The sequence below is a fragment of the Protopterus annectens genome, chromosome 3.part0 (genome assembly GCF_019279795.1).
Source record: "Protopterus annectens isolate FY-2018-M chromosome 3.part0, PAN1.0, whole genome shotgun sequence".
NCBI classification, from domain to species: domain Eukaryota; kingdom Metazoa; phylum Chordata; order Ceratodontiformes; family Protopteridae; genus Protopterus; species Protopterus annectens.
The window spans coordinates 1,917,669,526-1,917,689,514 of NC_056731.1; the positions used below are offsets into that span (position 1 = coordinate 1,917,669,526).

General features: G+C 41.1%; 1 protein-coding gene across 1 annotated transcript in view; it reads right to left on the bottom strand.

Moving 5' to 3' along the window:
* NBEAL2 (neurobeachin like 2) overlaps positions 1–19,989 on the bottom strand; it is a 3,059,867-nt gene that overhangs the window by 553,190 nt on the left and 2,486,688 nt on the right. The window lies entirely within an intron of this gene.

A 19,989-nucleotide genomic window follows, 5' to 3' on the forward strand; every position in this document is an offset into this window, starting at 1 on the left:
TTTAAATGACCATTTATAAAATATTATACATATTTATATGTTATTTCACACCACACCTTGGCTATATAATATTATTATTATTGACATAATATTTTTGTTGAAACAGTATTATTCATGCACAGTTAGTGCATTTATGTATTTCTATCTATAAGATAGGTTTTATGGTTGTGCATGTCTTTAAATCAGGATTTGTATGACTAAAAATTTTCAATTGATTGTTAGCCACTTGTTTATTGGCTAATCATCTATATATATATATGGAGTCTGTTTAATGGAATTGTGATATTTTTTCCTCACTGAAGAAGGTATTTTACCGAAACTAGTTTGAGGCATGTTTTTGTCAAGAGAGTGTTAGTGTCTTTGACACTATATTTACTTCAATAAAGCTTTGGGAACCGTTTGCTGGCTCTTGTTTGTTCCTGTTCTGCTGTTGGGCCGTGCAAGCTTGAACGTGCGTGGGTTAGTGTGTCACTAAATATACAATGCCATAACTGTTGCAATTAAATGTACCTCTGCTAATAAGTGTTTTATTCCTAGCTTCCAAAAAAATCTCCTTTTTATTGTTTACCCTAGGGCATTGGGAACAAAAAACACATTTGTATGTTCCCACCCCACGTGGACCAATATTCTTAGCTTTAGAACCTCCATATTTAAAAATTTGTTTAAAATTAGTGTCCTTCCGATAAATAAATTTTAAAGGGCTTTTATTATTCAATGGTAGGTCTGTAATTTGGACAAATCTTGTCCATTCCCTAGAAATCACCTCCTTGATGGGTGCTGAATCACCTGTATAATCAAGTATATAAGCTCTATCATATAAGGTGGGTTTTTTGTTACCAGAATCATTAGTTAGGGCAGGCATGCTCTGTCCTAAAATAGGGGCAAATCTTTTATGCCTTTCCTGAACCACTTCAAATAAGGCACCATCAAGTAAGGACCTTGGGTAACCCCTATCTACCAACATGTTGCACACATTATTGCATTCCTTTAAAAATTCTTGATCATCCGAGGTCATTCTACTGACCCTGACAAGTTGACCCTTCACTGAATTTTTCTTTTGAAAATAAGGATGAGCACTTTTATAGTGGAGGTATGAATTGGAAAAGGTTTTCTTACGATGTATACTAGAGGAAAACCCCTTGTACAGCTTTTTGAGTGTAATATCCAAATAAACCAACTGTTCTGTATTTACCTCAAATGTAAAATCCAAAAAGTTGGTCGTACCTTTCAAATAATCCAAAAATTCGTAGAACCTTTCCTTGGTGTCTATCCAGAATATACATATATCGTCCAAAAATCTCTTGTACATAGACCAACATTGGGTAAATGGACAATCCAAAATGAATAATTTCTCCCACCAATTCAAAACAATGTTCGCATATGTTGGGGCACATTTAGCACCCATGGCAACACCTTTATTTTGTTTGAAAAATTCCCCCTGAAAATACATGAAATTATTTTTCAAAATAATTTCCATGAATAAAAGGCAATTGATAAAATCAACATGAGAAAATGTACCATTGTCTATCATTGCCTGTTCCAACCATAAAAGACCTGTCTCATGTGGAATGGAGCCAATTAAGTCTACTATATCCAAAGTGATGAAAATAAGGTCTGGGGAATATAAATCTGTTTTAACACACCTCAAAAAATCACAGGAATCCTTAAGGACTGTGTCCCCAGTGTATGACAAAACCTTTAGTTTGTCATCTACAAATTTGGCCAATGGCGTAGTAATAGACCCCTCTGCTGAAACAATTAGCCTCAACGGTGGATCCATGGGGTTTTTGTGAACCTTATGTATGCCAAATACTGTCGGAACCCGGGGATGTTGGTTGAACAAAAAATTATATTGTTCCTTATTAATGGAACCGTCCAACAATAAATCTTCTAACATTAAATGTATTTTACTTTTAGCTATGTTCACCTCATTAATTGAGGCCTTGGAATATTTATTTGTGTCATGCAAAGAATCCCTCATCTTGGATTCATAACAAATATTGTCCATTAGGACTGTTCCCCCACCCTTGTCAGGATACATCACTCTCAAGTTCTCATTCTGTTTTAATTCAATTAACAATTTTTTCTCTGCCTGAGATAGATTGGGAATGGCAAAATGTTTCGTAATAGTATTCCTTAACCCTCTCTCCATCAAATTGCCAAAATTCCTTAATTGGGGGTGTAGAGGAGGGTTAAAAACACTCTTCCTTTGAAGACTAGGAGTTAAAGGTGTGGTCATTTCTGGCCCATTAAATAATAAATGCAGATTTTGTTTTCTCAGGAATAATTTTAAATCTATAATGGATCTAGGAATACTGGCCTTCCTATTTGGAACAAATTTAAAACCTCTAGAAAAAAGCTGAAAATGTTCAGGATGTACATCAATATTACTGTAGTTGAAAATTTTATAGTTATATAGTTCCAAAATATCCCCTTCCTGGGTGATGGTCAAATTATCATCTATCTCCTGTTGTAACCCCCCTGATTGTAATTAATGGTACCTTGCAAAGTTCTTACACCTACTACATCTGACATTATGGCTCTAAGACAGTTGTTAAAGCAAAATGTAAACTGGTAATGAGGCTAAAAAGAGGAAAAGAATTTTGAAATGCTGAAGAAATTAGGGATGCTTCAGCATTAAAAGTTAGACATGTTTCAGCACTAAAATTGTGTACATAAGCCACTAGCTGCTCATAAAATAGGTCCATAGGTGATTACTAGGCTAACAATCCTAAAGGGCCTTTTAAGTCAAGCCATGCTTCCAGTTGTACTGGACAGGGTTTGATACAGTAGGTTTTTATATACAATTCCCATAACTTGTGCATATAACCTGAGTACAACTAGTCACATATTTACAAGTTCTCTCTTTTTAAGAGAGACACGTACCAGATCTGGGAAATTTTCAAGTCCCCATCCACTGGTGCAAGTTATTCTTCAGCAAGCGCAGAGAAGAACTTTGCTTCGCATGAATGGGAAACCTGTTCCAGAGAAGGGGTAATCTCTGAGATGCAAACGTATCCCTTGAACATGTCTAATGTTACAGATGAGGTTTAGATCCCTGGATCAGGTATTTCTGATGATGTTTTGCAGTTGGTTCATCAGAGATGGATCAGATGATGGTTTGTAGGCCAGGCATAGATTGCTTCTCAGCAGTTTGCAGGAGACCAATTTTAGGGATAGGGCTTTGAGGTGGTCTAAATAGGATGTTTTCTGCACCATGTATTCTTTTTTTCTGAAGAACCTTTGTGGATGTTCCACTTGTATATGCTTTGTGAGTTACATGACAAAGGGGACATTGTACTAAATGACTGGCCTAATGAGGACTGAGTACAACAAAACAATGACATGTCTGAACTGAGATGTCATACTCTTGCTTACATGTTGTGCAGCACAGAATGTTTTCCTTTCTACAGTAGACACATGATGGACAAAGGTCAAGTCAACGTCCATATGTGGTTCAAATCCCTGACCACAGGGTCTACTCTGAAGGGTGTATAATCAATGTAGTGATTTCTTGGGATGGCAGTCTTACCAAAGATTACTATTATTCATTTCTTGGTACTGAGTTTTAGGTCATAACTCTGGGGCCAGTTATTAGTTTGTGTCAGGCCTTCTTGAGGGCATGTGTGTCTTTGGGGAATTTTATGACATTGCCTTGTTTGCAATCATCTGTGCCCTTGGTCATCCAGAGACAGATGACATTAACCTTAACTTCAGAGAAGACGACAAAAAAAGCTGCCCCAGCAATAAGCCCTGAGGGACTTCACAAGTGACTGGCCTTTTTGAAGAGATAGCTCCCCTTATCCTCACTTCTTGGCTTCTATCTGTCAGGCCATCACAGTAAATAAAAAACAATAAATAAATATATAAATAAATAATATTGCCTTGTAATGCTGTTATCCTATCTTTAAAGAAGGGCTGTAGTGTGCTGATGGCATCCTATGGAGGTTAATTGTTGTAATTGCTCTAATTTGGATTTCTGTAGACTTGTGGGCATTCCTAAGGACAGACACAGTTGAAGAGTATTTCCTTGCTTTGATTATGGACTACTTTGAGATTATACCTGTAAAGTCAGTCATCCAAGTAGGGAAATACTTTGATCCCCAACAGTTGGAGATGAGCTGTGATAGGAGGCATGCACTCTGTAAACATCCTGGTGGCTGTGGTGAGTCAGAAGGGCAGGGCTCTGAACTGGTAATAATCATCTACCACTCAAATGTTTTGGAACCTCCTATCAGCTTAGGTATTCGTATGTGCAAGGAAAGTAACTTGAAGGTCCAATCGACAGATCCAAACCATCTCCTTTATACAGGGTAGGACTGACTGCACAATGTCCAGACAGAAAGTGGTTTTCTTTATAAACAGGTTTAAATGGCTGAGATCCAACATTATCCTGAGGTACTCCTTCATCTTAGGGAAAGAATCTTGAGTAATTTTTTGAGATAATTTCTGGTTTAGTGGGACTTTTTGGATTGACTTTTCTGTAGGTTTGTTAGCTCTTGTACTGTCAACTTGTTTTGATGAGGTTGAATGTCTAGAAGAGATGACAATATGGGTGGTGTCTGGGAAGATGATATTGAGTAGCCTCTGGATATAACTTCCCTGACTCGGTTGTGCTGAGTTAAGGCTAGTCATTGCTGTGGCTACAGGGAAATTCAGCTGAAACTGCTTCAATCGGTGGACAACCAGGCAGCCCTTCAGAGGTTCTACTGCCTATTCTTGGAGGAAGCACCAGAGAAGCCCTGGCTCTGCACAGTCCCTCTGCCTCCAGGGTGGCAGCCACTGAGGAACCCACCCAAGTCTTTGGTTGGTTTTGTTTCCTCTCTGGTTGTATGGTGCAGTTGAGATTTATAAAAACAAGGTACTTTGCTCCCTTCTGATTCTGTCCAAAGGACACTTGTGGGGCTGAGAACATTATTCTAACAATGGTGAGGGTCTCGCCCTTTAGTTCACTCTCCAGAAGTTGTGCCTTGAAGTTTAGTCCATAAAGAGTGGGCCCATCAGAGAGGGCATTGGCAAAGGCCACCCTAAAGTGGTCTACAAATGCTGAAAATCTGAGCTAAGCTTGCCTTTTCAGTACTATGTCTGACCTTGTTCTTACTGTTACATCTGTGATGTTATACAGTATCCGCATGGACAGCGCAGATATGGTGTTCACAGTCAATACCTGGGACTCCCAACAGTTTTTGGCTACTTTCAGATGCCAAATTCCTGAAGGATTCAAGGCTGTTGTCTTCCAGCTCTCTCTGGAACCTAATCATATGAATCAAGTAGTTCAAGGAATGTGCCCGGCTCTGTGGCCCAGAAGAAAGGAACCCTTATTATAAACTAGGTGACTGGGATTTGATTCAGGTGAGTGAGATTTGATAACAGCCTAGGCACTGGAGAAGCCAGCTAGGGAGAGAGGAAGAGAAGTGAAGGAGTAAGCACATAGAAGAACAGGTTTTCCCATTATTGAGGGAAGAGGGTGGGGCTGCTTGCTGGCAAGACTCCTTGAGGGGGCCACTTTTTTGCCTTCCTTCAACATTGTAAGCCTGCTGTTTGAAAGAAATATAGGACTTAAAGTTTGAAAAAGGTAGTTCAAAGACTGTATTGCAAAAGTACATGATGCATAAACATGCGTCTCTGAGTGGCCCATCATTCTGTTTTTCTTATCCAAAGGACAGACAGCCTTAGCATCTTCAAGGATCTCTCTCTCTTCTTGTAGCAAATGAGGCCACAATGGAATCAATAAGTGGTCCCTTGATCCAATGTGGCCAGTTCTTGGGAGTTCACAACACTGCCAGACCTTTATGGCATTGCTTCTGCTATGTCAGTTTCCTCCACTTACACTAACAAGCCAAACTCACCATCCTATCAGTGAGGTAGAATTACCCATTCAGTGGGGAGGAAAACAATGCCTCCTGAAGGATCTTTTATTCAGAAGAGGTTAAGATAACTTCTGCAGCATCGCTTTAAGGATTTCCCCAAATCTGGGTGTCATCTGGAGGAGACTGGAGGAAGCATCTTCTTCAACAAGATCAATATTGGGGGTGGGGGACTTCATAGGGGAGTTCAATTGCTTCTTCTGGCATGTCCTCCATCTGGGAGCTCTGAGTGGTCACATCAGAAATTACTCATTGATTGTCTGGATGCCATGGAGTGTCCTAGTCCTTGGTCCTATTGGGAAGAACAATGACAACTGAAGGCACCAAGACTGGGAGATGTGGACAGGTAGGGCTGAAGTGAATGGAGTCTTTCCCACCTCCACGAAAACAGTGGTTCTCATGGGCACCTAAGTTTCTAACTTAGGAATCAGCACTGAAACGGTAAGTGTTGAAGAGACCACCAACAGCATTAGTGTCAAACCCTCAACCCAGACAGCACCCAGTGCCACCACCAGAGCAAGTTTTCTACACTCTGGCTTCAAATAACAGCACCATGGAAATGATCATTGTTCAGGAATTCAAAAGATTTGTATGATTTTTAAGTAAAACATATCGCATTCACTTCATACTCTCCGGAATCTAATGAATAAGCAAGGAGAACTATCCAAATATTGAAGAATTTGGGGGGAGAAACATCAGCAGCAAAATCTATCAGCACTGTCACAATGCAGTTCAGGAGTACAGGAACTCAAGTCTCTTACTGGCTCAACTGTCAATGGGCAAAATTTTGAGAAGAAGATTACTTACCTGAGCTACACTGCTGATGCCTGAGAACAAAGTATAAATGAAATGTTGTAGAGAAACCAGCAGACAAAAATACTGTGACAAATGACAGAAGAATACAAAGAAGGACTACGAGCTTCCCGCTCCTGAGGGAGAGGGGGCAGGCGAATCTCCCATCTGGATTTGGGTGCGGATGAACTTCTACATCATCCTATCCATCTCCACTTTGCTAAGGCTTCGGGTCGACTGGAAGGAAAAGGCCACCGGTACCGGCCTGGAGTGCTGATGAGGGGAGACCTGAACAGGAGACCAGATCTGGAACTCCTCTGGCTCAGGGGAAAACCTGGGAGAGTGGAGCCGGGGAGAACCTGACCTGGTTGGTGGCTTGGATTTCGGCGGTGGCCCTGCCAAAGCCAAGCAGTCAGGCGACCACTTCTTCTGCCTATCTTTTTTTAATGCTGCATCTCTCCTTCTCCGGACCTCTTGGTGGGAGTTTGAGTCCCAGAGGCCTGGGGAGGAGAAGAAGCTGATGTCGTGGTAGAAGCCAGGGGTGTTAGGGCTGCCATCCCCAAGGAGGGTAGCAAGCCCTTTAGAATAAGCTTATCCCTCCTGTCCTTAAGAGCCTGCAGGTTAAACCCCATACAGATAGGATAGGGAGTAAGCAGATGTGCGGCACCAAGGCGTACCATGCACAGAGTGTGGCCATCAGCTGGGAGAGCTTATGGCCATACACTGTGCACTTCCTAAACCCAGGTTGTGGAGTAGTGGACATACTGCCAAACTGGATTGCAACAAAACGCACACACACACACTCACAGAAACTAGGAAAAGGAAGAAAAGGGAAAGAACTTTTTTTTTTTTTTTTTAATGCCAACCAAACACGGGTAGGGAAAGTAGGTAGATAAGGATAGAAATCTCTAAAGATAGATAAATGAATAGAAAAAGACCAAAAACCAACTCACTTACCCAAAAGACACTCAAACCACGAGCTGTTTCAGCGGCAAACGAGATCTGAAGGGAGGAAGGACACACGGGGGCATTAAGGGTAAGGGGAGGAGCTTGGAGCTCGGATCAGATGCTGGATATGTGGCTGTGTTGGATCTGATACGGATCCATAACCCACAGGTTGAAGACCAAATGAAGCCAACTACTTCAGATCATGAGATCACAAAAAAGATCAAAAGCTGCAACAAGAAATAGAGTACCATAGTGTAGTTAAACCGCCACCCACCAGAGGTACCAATATCCTAAACCTGGTCCTCACAACCATAGGAGAACACTGCACACCCTGTACTCTTATTTACCCTTTAGTCAGGTTGGACCATAAAGCTTTCTCTTTGAAAAAAAAAAACAATAAAACCCAGGACCCAGCTAACCCAGGAACCTTTAGGATCTATTCTAAGGTGAACTTCCTACTATTAATTGATACCATGGTAAAATTCCAGGCCCTCCCCAAAACCCTGAGAACACTATTGCCTATACAGACCTGTTCACAGAAGCCCTATAAAATTATATAAATACCTGCATAGAGACAGCAGCACCTGCTGCATAGAGACAACTGTACCTGCTACCCAATATAATCACAGGGTAATCTAAAAAATTAAGCTACCCTGACAGAACTGCAATATCAAGAGGTTATGCAGAAGAAAGAAAATCATGGAAAAAGTCAGGAAGTGCAATGCCCAGCAAAATAAAAAAAAATCCCTCAATAATCTAATAGAAAACTCATAAGGGTAGTCAATTCTACCAAAGCCAACTTTCACATAAAAATAACCGCCCAGCAAAGGACAACGACAAGGTTTTCTGCAGCTATGTTCACAACCTCAAAGGCAGTACACAACAATGTGCAAAACTAAGTGTTAAAGAAGCCACATATGCCAGCTAATTTACTGGATGACTGTTAAGAGAAAAAGTTTTAAAACATACTGTTATTTGTCTTTTTCCTGTTCTTGCAAAGTGAACATGTTATTTGTTGGGATATGCCTATCAAAGATGGGCCTCATCTGTGAACAAAATGCAGCATTGCTTATGAACCTGAATGATATCTGTTTTCTGCATTTCAGAATAAAGAGATTTGGTTATAGCTCAGTGAAGCCTGGGATAAGGACGCACGGCCGAGTAAGAGTTAATTTACTGGGGCAGGCTGTGTGTCATGGAAAATTTAAGCTACCGTTGTTGAATTGAACATTTTGTACTTCTTGAACATTCTGTACTAACTGTGGGTTTGAGGTAATTTGTGATAAACATGTTTACTACATATGTTTTTCATAGCCAACTGTCAACGGTCAGAAATGTAACAATAAGTTGTTTTGCTTGCAGTATAAAAGTTGATGTCAGTAAACAAGTTGATCAGATCAGATCAGATCAGAGGAGATCAGATTAGTCCAGACCGGACATCTTGGCCAACATGCTGTGCAATCTGGTTAACCGCTAATAAAGGAAAATCCATCACCTGAGGCAGATGCGACTCGTTTGAATTTTTTCTTCTGACATTTTGGTCCTTTGGACCGGAAACCTCTACGAAGATACGGATCAGACCGACAGAGAGACCGAAAAACCTGTGCAGGTGAGGGTTTCTCATCTTAGGATTCCCTCGACTGAAAGCCCTCCGACTGATTTGTCGTTAAAAAGAGGCCGGCCGCTCTCTGATCCCTATCTGAGGGACGGTTTCTGAATGAAAAGGGGAAACGGAGTCTCATCTGGTTCAGGTAGGATGAAAAATAATTTTCTTTTAATTTAATTTAATCTTGTCGACAAGGTTTTATTTTTAGTTAAGGATGGGTAGGATTACTTGTTAAGATTATTTTGTTAGGGTCACCCATTATAGTCCCATTTTATAATAAGCCCTGTAAAATAATTTTGATACAGTCCTAAATACCTGAGAAAAGAAAAAAAAAAAAAAAAAAAAAAGGGGAAGGTAAAATAAGAAATCTAGGGGAAACATGGGTTCGAGTTGCTGCAAGTGTGAGAGTGATGCCTGTTTAAATGTTGATGCTAAGTATATGAAAGGTTTAAACAAAAATAATGTTAAATTTTTGAAAAAGTGGAAGTCGAGATATGATTTTGATGGTACACTGAATAAGAATGCCTGTGCAAAATTGGTTAGAGATTTGAAAAGAGATGCGGGAACTAGAACTAAAAAACAAAGACAATTGGGATTTCCCCAAGCACAAAAATGGTTAGAAGAGGCAAATAAACAAGCTATAAAAGAAAAACAGTGCCAGGAAAAAGAAAAATAAATCAAAAGGGATCACTGGTGCCAAGTGGAAAAGTAGCTTTATTTTTAGATAAGGAGGATGAGCATACAGTTTGTGTGGTACAAAGGCAGGCAACTGCCCCACCGTATGGGAAAATTGCTGCTGCTGTACCGGCGGAACCTCCTCAATATCAGTCTGAAGATGTGGGATCTGTACAGCAGGGTGGGTTATTGGCTGCTCAAGGAAACGTTGTGACCCCTCCAATTTACCCACAAATTCCCGTAGTACCCAAGGTTGCTTTGCAACAGGTAGACCAACCTATGCAGTTAAGGTCGGGACCAGCAGGGCAAGGACGTTGGGCCATTAAACTTTCTGACCACTCAGAAGCCCTTCCCTTAATGCAACTTGCAAACCCACAAGCAGGGGATGTTGGACAAGAGCCAACTATTTTAGTTTATCGTCCCTGGGCTAAAGAGGATATAAAACGAGCTACGGATGGTATTCCTCATCCCAAGGTTAATTTTCAAAAGTTTTCTGAGGACATAGTTGGTATGCGTTTAAGTTATCATCTAAATGGTTTAGAAGTAGAACAAGTAGTGCGACAAATCCTGGGTCCAGATTGGCACTTAGTTTGTGGTACTTGGACATGTAAGGCAGATGACGGCACTACATTAAAGCATAATTCTGGGGTGTTAGACACGTGACTCACTGATCTGTTGAAGAGAATTTCTGATAAGTGGCGTCCAAGAGCAGATTGAACAGTAATAAATCAGTGCATCCAAAATGATGATGAATCTGTAGATCACTATATTGTAAGATTGACAGAAGTGTTCAATAACCATTGTGGAATGATGATTCCGCAGGATCAGACTACTGATACTCCGTACGAACAGCAATTGAAAAACGCTTTTCTTAAAGGTTGTAAGGCTCCGATAAATAGTTTTATAACTAAGCATATGGTTGATCACAGAACATGTAGACTGCAACCTTTGTTTGAATATGCACGGCATGCTGAGTGACATTTCAATTTAAAAAAGAAAAAGAAAGTACAAGTGTTAGCAGTAGAGGATGATGGTGGTATATTTTTGGTACAGGACCAAAGGGGGCAAGGGCGCCGTGGTGGCGTACAAAGACGTGGGGGCCCGAAATGGGACACGTTGTATAAACAGGGTGGACATTCAGATGAATATGAGGGGAGGTTAAAACGTGGAGAATGTTTTAAATGTGGTAGACGTGGGCACTTTGCTGCCGACTGCGAAGAGTGGCAACATCCCCCACAACTTACGAACAAGGGCTCCGCATGACTATATGATAGTAAAGGAAGGCGCCAAATTCATTATTGTGATTATTGTAGAGAAGAAGAAAGCGAGAATGATTGTGATGATGATGAGGCAGACACTCTCTGCGATGAATGTCAGAACACCGAGGAAATTAAGGAAGGGCGGGATTGTGACTGTGAAGTCATAAACCTGGCACATTTGGGTATTGCTATGCATCTGGATCAAAAACCCATGATAGAGTTTTTGATTGAGGGACAGAAAATGGAGTTTTTATGTGATTCAGGTGCATTGCGTACACTTTTGGGTCCAGCAGTTCTACCCCTGAACTGCGAAACAGATGAGTTTGTCCTCGTGAAAGCGGCAAACGGGAAAATCTATAAGGAACCACTGTCTCATCCTCTATTGTTCACAGATCTGCAAATAAACCAAACTGTTAGGTGTAGGGTAATTATATCGAAAGTTTGTCCAGTTAATTTGCTGGGAAGAGATTTGATGCATTTGTTTGGAATAGCGGCAATTCCCACACCTAAAGGCATTGAGGCGAAAAGGTTAGCGGATGGCTTGGTGGTACAAGGAGTACAAGACTTGTTTTACTGGTATAGCCAGGACTTGATTTCAAACGGGCCGGGGAGGGTTGATACAGATTTGATCAACCTAGCTTTAAGTAAATCTAGGAGCGGGTCACGCAGGTTCTTGGCGCACTTACATTGTACTATGTACTACAGACAGGCCCCTGGTCCGGATAAAGAATTTGAAAAAGAATTCTTTAGGCACAAATGTGCAAGGATAATTTTGAATGATATGTTTTGGGATAAGCAAGGTAATACAGTAGTGACCTGTACTTTGACCAAGGAAATGAGTTCTTTATATCGCTCAGGTTATAGCCCACATATTTCAATTACTAAAGCGGTGGGGACACATTGGGTAGATTTGGCGAAAAAGGTAACAAATTGGGACACAATGTCCGAAAGTCAGTTGAAGGATCAACAGATCCAGGTACAAAAGATTAAATTGGGTGACTTGGGCACAACCAAGTGTGCACCTCAGGGATGACAAAACAGAAATGGCATGACAAATCCTCCTAACTCAAGAGGAAGATAGTGCGTTAAGTGCCTTACCTGTAGATTTATGGTCAAAAGCTAAAGGGGATGTAGGACTGATGAAAACAGCAGGTGAAGTTTGTATAACTCCAAAGTCAGGTTTTAGACCTCGTAAGCACCAATACCCGCTAAGTAAACAAGCAGAGGAAGGAATTAAGCCAGTCACTGAGCAGCTAAAACAGGTAGGAATTCTTGTTGAATGCCCAGATTCGCCCTGCAATACTCCATTGTTTCCTGTAAAGAAACCATATGGGTCATGGAGGTTGGTTCAGGATTTACAAGCAGTTAATTCGGCTGTGATCCCAAGAGCACCGGTGGTCCCTGACCCCTATACATTACTTAATGATTTATTACCTCAGCACAGATATTTTTCTGTCATAGATATAAGCAATGCCTTTTTCTCTATACCACTACATAAGGAGAGTAGATTTTGGTTTGCATTCACTTATCAAGGTAAAAGATACACCAGATTGCCACAGGGCTATTGTGAGAGTCCGACAATATTCGCACAAGAAATGGCTGCGAATTTAGCTCAGTTTGTTCCCCCAGAGGGAAGCCAGGTTCTGTTGTATGTAGATGATATTTTGTTGGTCTCACCCACGCAGGAAAGTTGTAGAAAGGATACCCTTGCCCTTCTTAGTTTTTTAGCTGAGCAAGGACATAAGGTAAATAAAGAAAAGTTACAATTGTGGAAAGCACAAGTAAAGTACGTGGGTTATTTAATTTCGCAGGCAGGTAGACAATTGGAGAACAAAAGAAAACAAGCAATTCTTGAGGCACCTATGCCTACGACTAAGCGGGAGATGATGTCCTTTTAAGGTGTGACTAATTTTTGTAGAAGTTGGATCCCTAACTATGCTGAGGAAGTAGGGCCATTGACCACACTGATCTATGATACTCCCATGGCGGCTAAGAATAATATACAGTGGACAAATAAGGCAATACAGGCATTTATTAGAATTAAGCAATTGATAGCAGGATCCTCTGTTTTGGGTTTTCTGAACTATTCTAAGCCATTTGTACAAATGGTTGATTGTAAGGGAGGATATATGACTTCGGTTCTGGTACAAGTACATGGGGATAAACAGAGGCCGATAGCTTTCTACTCCTCCAGATTAGATCCTGTTGCAAGGGCATTGCCGCATTGTGTTCAAGCTGTAGTGGCGGCCGCCATGGCAGTACAAGCCTCAGCATCATTAGTTTTGTTTCACCCATTACAATTGCGGGTTCCACATTCAGTGGCTACTATACTTTTGCAAGATAAGATAACCTTTTTATCTCCTAGTCGACATTTGTCGTGTATGACAGTGTTGCTGACACAGCCTCATATGAAAATAGAAAGTTGTACTACTCTTAATCCGGCGACACTTTTGCCGACTCCAGAAGAAGGTACTCCACACGTTTGTTTAGAGAGCATTCATGACAAAGTACTTCCCCGACCAGATTTAACGGATATTCCGTTGCTAGATTCTGATCTCGTTTTGTTTGTAGATGGATCAGCAAAGAAAGACACTGTAGGAAAAACACTAGTAGGGTATGCTGTCACCACAGAAACTGAAGTTTTGGAGGCAAAAGGATTGTCAAACATTTATTCTGCACAGGCAGCTGAGTTGGTGGCTTTGACTCGAGCTTGTACCTTGGGGGAGGGTAAAAAAGTGACAATTTATACAGATAGTCAATATGCATTCTCCACTGTACATGTTTTCGCTCAACTATGGAAGAATAGGGGAATGGTTACTGCGACAGGCAAACCAATAAATCACAGAGATTTAACTTTACAGTTGTTAGATGCAGTGCAACTACCACTTCAGATAGCGATATGTAAATGTTCTGCACATACCAACAGAAAAGATCCTGTCTCCAGGGGAAATGCCCTTGCTGATGTGGCTGCAAAAAAGGCAGCTCAAGAAAATGATTTGCTTTTACATGATAATGATTTGGAGCCCAGACACCTCTTAGACTTAGAGACGCTAAAAGTAATGCAAACATTGACGACACAGAAGGAAACATGTCGTTGGGTAAAATATGGTATCACTCAATAGAGTGGGTTGTATAGGGCATCAGATGGCAAAATGGTATTACCCTCAAACCTTTTTAGGTATGCGGCATTGGTTAGCCATGGACCTGCCCATGTAGGAGTACAGACGATGATTCAAATAGTGTCCAAGGTGTTTTGGTGTAAAGGGTTTTCAACTTATGCAAAGCAATTCTGTTTATCTTGTTTATTATGTGCAAAGTATCATGCTCAGGGGGGAGTAAAGAAGTCTCAGCAGGCATTCCCTACCCCTCCATATCCATTCCACACACTCTGTATGGACTTTATTGAATTGACACCCTCAGAGGGAAAAAGGTTCTGTTTAGTCATTATTGATGCTTTTTCTAAATGGGTAGAAGCTTTTCCAGTGAAGCATCCGCATGCACAAACAGTAGCAAAGCTTTGACTACAGAAATAATTCCCCGATTTGGCCTACCAAGACACATTTACAGTGATAACGGGTCTCATTTTGTTAACCAGATTGTTCAGAAATTGGGTCAAGTGTTTCAAATTGATCTCAAAAATCATTGTGCTTACCATCCCCAATCAGCTGGACTGGTTGAAAGACACAACGGTGTCTTGAAGAGTAAGCTCCGCAAACTACTGGCAGAAACACATAGGTCATGGACTGCGTGCCTTCCGTTGGCACTCCTGTACATGCGAATCTCACCTTCCTACAAAGGACTTACACCATTTGAACTTTTGTTTGGGAGACCATATTACGTCCCGCAGTGGCAAGGATTGTTGCCAGCAGAACGTGAGGGGGGGGTGAGGATCTAGCGGATTATATGAAGAAGCTGCTAAATGTCAAATCTCTTGTAACCAATGACTCCTTTGCAGATTCCAGAAATGAAACCTTGTTAAGCGTGGCACCCGGGGACTGGGTGTGGATCCGAATTGTGAAGAGAAAGAATTGGTCATCCCCCAGGTGGGAAGGCCCATACCAAGTACTTATCTCGACACCTACGGCTGTAAAGATCGCTGAGAGGACTTCGTGGATTCATATCACCCACTGTAAAAAACTCAAGGCTCTTCCTTCTGCCATTGACATTGGTCAAACTCCACCGGACCTCTGAGCGCAAAGTCTGGCTACAAAGGGGGATTAGCCCAATAGGGGTTAGTTCGTCTCAAACCCAGTGAAGAAACCAACGGCACGAGGTAGTCCTTAGGGAGGATGGCCATGTTCAACTGGTACTTGAACTGTCACATGATGATGATTTTGGTGGCGAAAGTAAATATGTCCATACGAGAAGGAACAGTTGCAAGAGAAAAAGGAATGGTGGTGCTGCAATCGCAAACAGGTGTTACTAATGTGTTTAAGGTGAAACTTTGTGAAGGAATTTTGGACTGTTCTAAATGGAACAATAATAATTTCTTGACTCGTGCAAAATACTTGTGCAATAGACTGTACGTCCTGGTCAAGTGTTTGGTGGTCAACAGATGTGAATGGATGGGAAACAAGTTGTGCAGTGATACCAGAGAAAGATAAAAGCAGGCAACAAAGAATAAAAATTGCGCATTTCCAAGGTACCGGAGTAGTTACTATAACCATTGTGTCACCACAAGAAAGTGATTCAGGAGTTTCTGGAATCGGAGTGTCTCTTCCAACTAGAACTGATCCTTTGGGGACCCTCCAACTTAAAGTACAAAGCCTTAAGAATGCTACAAATAAAGCAGATTTTGCCTTCACAAAAGAAGAACAATTGTTACTCGAGACGGGATTCGTACACCATAATGAATGGTTATCTTGGTTTAGATATAGTACCCGAGAAGCACATCGTGAGAACTGTATTTCTTGTGCTGAAGGTAAACCGCAATCAGCAACAGTCCCATTGATGCAAGATGAAGGTAACCTAACGTGTCTGTTGAAATTATTCTTCAACAAAACTGAAGATAAATGCAAAGATGAAACTCAGCGTTTTCCAGTCATAAGCAAAGTTGAGAAACTGCCTGCAGCGATTTCCTATCCAGGTTCGTATATGTGCATTTCCAGAGATGGCACAGGGAAAAATTATGGCAATATGGGACAGAACTATTGCAATGTTACTGTGAATGGCAATGGGAATCCATTTCTGGAGAACCAAACTCATAGTTTAGCAGACGTATGGTGGTTATCTGGAGACAACAAACTCAGATCAAGGCTTACGATTCCCTGGAAGGGAACTTGTGCACTTGTAAAGTTAATTCTGCCATTCCACATTTTCCCAGTTCCAGCAAGCAATTTCGTAAGTGAACTTGAAATAAAGCCGAAGTGGTTGAGTAGGAGGAAAAAGAGAGGCACCGAAGCAATCTTTCGATAACGGTGTCTACATCGATAGCATTGGCGTACCAAGAGGCGTACCTGATGAATACAAAGCAATAAACCAAATAGCAGCTGGTTTTACATCCATCTTTGTCTGGATTCAACCTAATAAGAATGTGGACTGGATCAACTACATTTACTATAACCAGCAGCGTTTTGTGAACTATACCAAAGATGCATTGAAAGGAATTGCTGAACAACTGGAGGCCACTTAGCAGGTGGCATGGCAGAATCAATTGCGTTAGATATGCTCCTGGCCAAAGAAGGAGGAGTTTGCAAGATGTTTGGGACTTTCTGTTGTACATATATTCCAAACAACACTGCGCCTGATGGAAGTATCACTCGAGCTTTGAAAGGTTTGGAGATGTTATCCGAAGAATTGGCAGAGACCTCTGGGGTAAATAATCCCTTTACAGATTTTCTACAAGCGTGGTTTGGAAAATGGAGTCATCTCATCAGCAGTTTCCTGGTGTCCGTTGGAGTCGCTGTGGCTATCGTGGTGGTATGTGGTTGTTGTTGTATACCCTGTATCAGAGGTCTTCTACAAAGACTGGTTGATACTGCTGTTACGAAGACGATGTACCAGCAATTGCAACAGACTGTTGAAAGTGAATACACTGAAATGTGACTCTCTGCAAATGTTGTTGAAGTTTAAAAATTTGTCTTGCCAATGAAGTAATGTATGCAAAGAAAAACTTAGTTTTTACCATATATTGCTGAAATAAAAGACAAATAAAAGTGTTTTCAGGGGGGAAATGTTAAGAGAAAAGGTTTTAAAACATACTGTTATTTGTCTTTTTCCTGTTCTTGCAAAGTGAACATGTTATTTGTTGGGATATGCCTATCAAAGATGGGCCTCATCTGTGAACAAAATGCAGCATTGCTTATGAACCTGAATGATATCTGTTTTCTGCATTTCAGAATAAAGAAATTTGGTTATAGCTCAGTGAAGCCTGGGATAAGGACGCACGGCCGAGTAAGAGTTAATTTACTGGGGCAGGCTGTGTGTCATGGAAAATTTGAGCTACCGTTGTTGAATTGAACATTTTGTACTTCTTGAACATTCTGTACTAACTGTGGGTTTGAGGTAATTTGTGATAAACATGTTTACCACATATGTTTTTCATAGCCAACTGTCAACGGTCAGAAATGTAACAAAAAGTTGTTTTGCTTGCAGTATAAAAGTTGATGTCAGTAAACAAGTTGATCAGATCAGATCAGATCAGTCCAGACCGGACATCTTGGCCAACATGCTGTGCAATCTGGTTCACTGCTAATAAAGGAAAATTCATCACCTGAGGCAGATGCGACTCGTTTCAATTTTTTCTTTTGACAATGACAAATTCCGCTCCAGTTTTAACCCTCCTCTCCCCCCAGATGCCCCTCAGAAAATATCCCTGAATATAATTCTCCCAACTATCATTAAGGAACAAGTCCTCAATGCACTATCCACACCCAAAAACACTGCATCGATGGGCCCATATAGTATCCCAGGATGACTCCTTAATAGCATGAAACATGACCTATTAGGAACACTAGAATCACTATTTAACTGCAGCCCACAGACAGGCTTTGTGCCAAGTGACTGGAGAACTGCAACTTTCATCCTTTTGCATAAATACGGGCCATCTACTGACCCCGGCAAATATAGACCCATATGTCTGAATAGTCTTGTATGCAAATGCCATGGAAAGAATCATGGAATTGATAAAACCATGACAGAGGAAACCCTTTAGACAATGGACCCAACCAAATTAGGTTTTGTCAAGGGCACACTATGCATCTCAACCTGGTGGACTCTGATGTCACTAAGGCAAAGGATGAGGGCAAAATGGTGCACACAGCCTACATCAACCTGGCCAAGGCATTTGACACTGTACCTCACTTGGTCTTTACAGACAAACTCAATACATTAGGTATAAACCCATGACACCTACTGGATAGCCCGCTGGTTCACAGTTAGGACCCATGAAGTTAGGATAGGGGAGTCTACCTCCATAAAGAGACCTGTCACTAACGGAGTCCCTCAGGGCTCTGTGCTAGGTCTGGCCCTTTTTTGGTATCTACTTATCAGAAGTCAAGGCCAACATCAAAGGCCACTGGCTAATTAACTTTGCAGACAACTGCAAATTAGGTGTAGTTATACAATCCCCCAGAGACATAAATACCCTCCAAGAATGCCTGACATAAATTGATAACTAGTGCTAGAGTCATGGTCTAAAACTAAATGCCAGGAAATAAATAACAATATTATTTTGAAAAATGGCTACTGCTGGACACTACCACATTGATAATACACCCCTTAGAGAAGACACAGTAGTCCACGGACTTGAGCACATAAATAGACACTAACCTGGCCTTCAACTATCACATGTCTATGACAGTAAGAAATCAATCTATACTGCACAACTTATAAGCAAAGGTAGGTCATTTAGGCCCAAGGATGTTATGTTCCACTGTACTCAGCTCTCATCAGATAAATCAGTGAGCACAATTCCCCCTTCAGTATGTACCTGACCAGGCATATACAACAACTGGAATGTCCACAAAAGTTCCTCACAAAAAGAATACAGGACTGCCTCAAAGTTCTAGCCTTGTACTCTTGTGACCTACAGACTGCTGAGAAGTGAGCTATGCCCGACATACAAGGCATCCTCTATCCCACTTTGACGGCCCTGCTGCATATTCATAAAATAAATAGTACTAAAATTACCCAATCTAGGACTTAAACCTCATCTGCAACATTAACAAGCCATTTTGGAATGGCAGGTATGTGTGCCAGAGACTACACACTTCTCTGGAACACGTTACAGTAACCTCTTAAATCTGGCTATCCATTACCAATTTGCATGACATGAGGTTTAATTGCTTGGGACATTTACCATCCCACAATGGGTCCCTGCAGGATGCAGGGCAATCATAGTAAAGCAATGACCATCTAGCAGAAATCTTCAGAAAGCCAATGAGGCAGAAAGATGGATGAAAAGGAGGGGATAATGATGATATAAAATAAAAAAATAATAAGAGAAGTACGGTATTACACTGTAGGTTTCAGCCACATTGATAGTGTACAAAGAGTTTTAAGAATGTCTCTGTGCCTTTATTGGTGACACATGTCTCTACTGGCCTCTGGCTCTTTTGTCTTAGTTATTCTTCTGGGGATAGTTAGAAATGGGTAACAGGTGGCACAAGGTCACTATACAGTAGAGGTATTCCTTTATTTGGTATGTAACAAATGCAGTGCAGCAAGCAAGAGCATAATGCTTTACATATGTATGTGTGCATTATCACTAAGATACGGGCACAGACTTTTATCGAACAACTGTCTCCACCAGGAGGTAGACATTTAGATACAAGATCCAACAACATCCCCTTAAGGCAGAAAAGTTCCTGAAAGCTACTCAAACCTCCAAAATTCATGACAA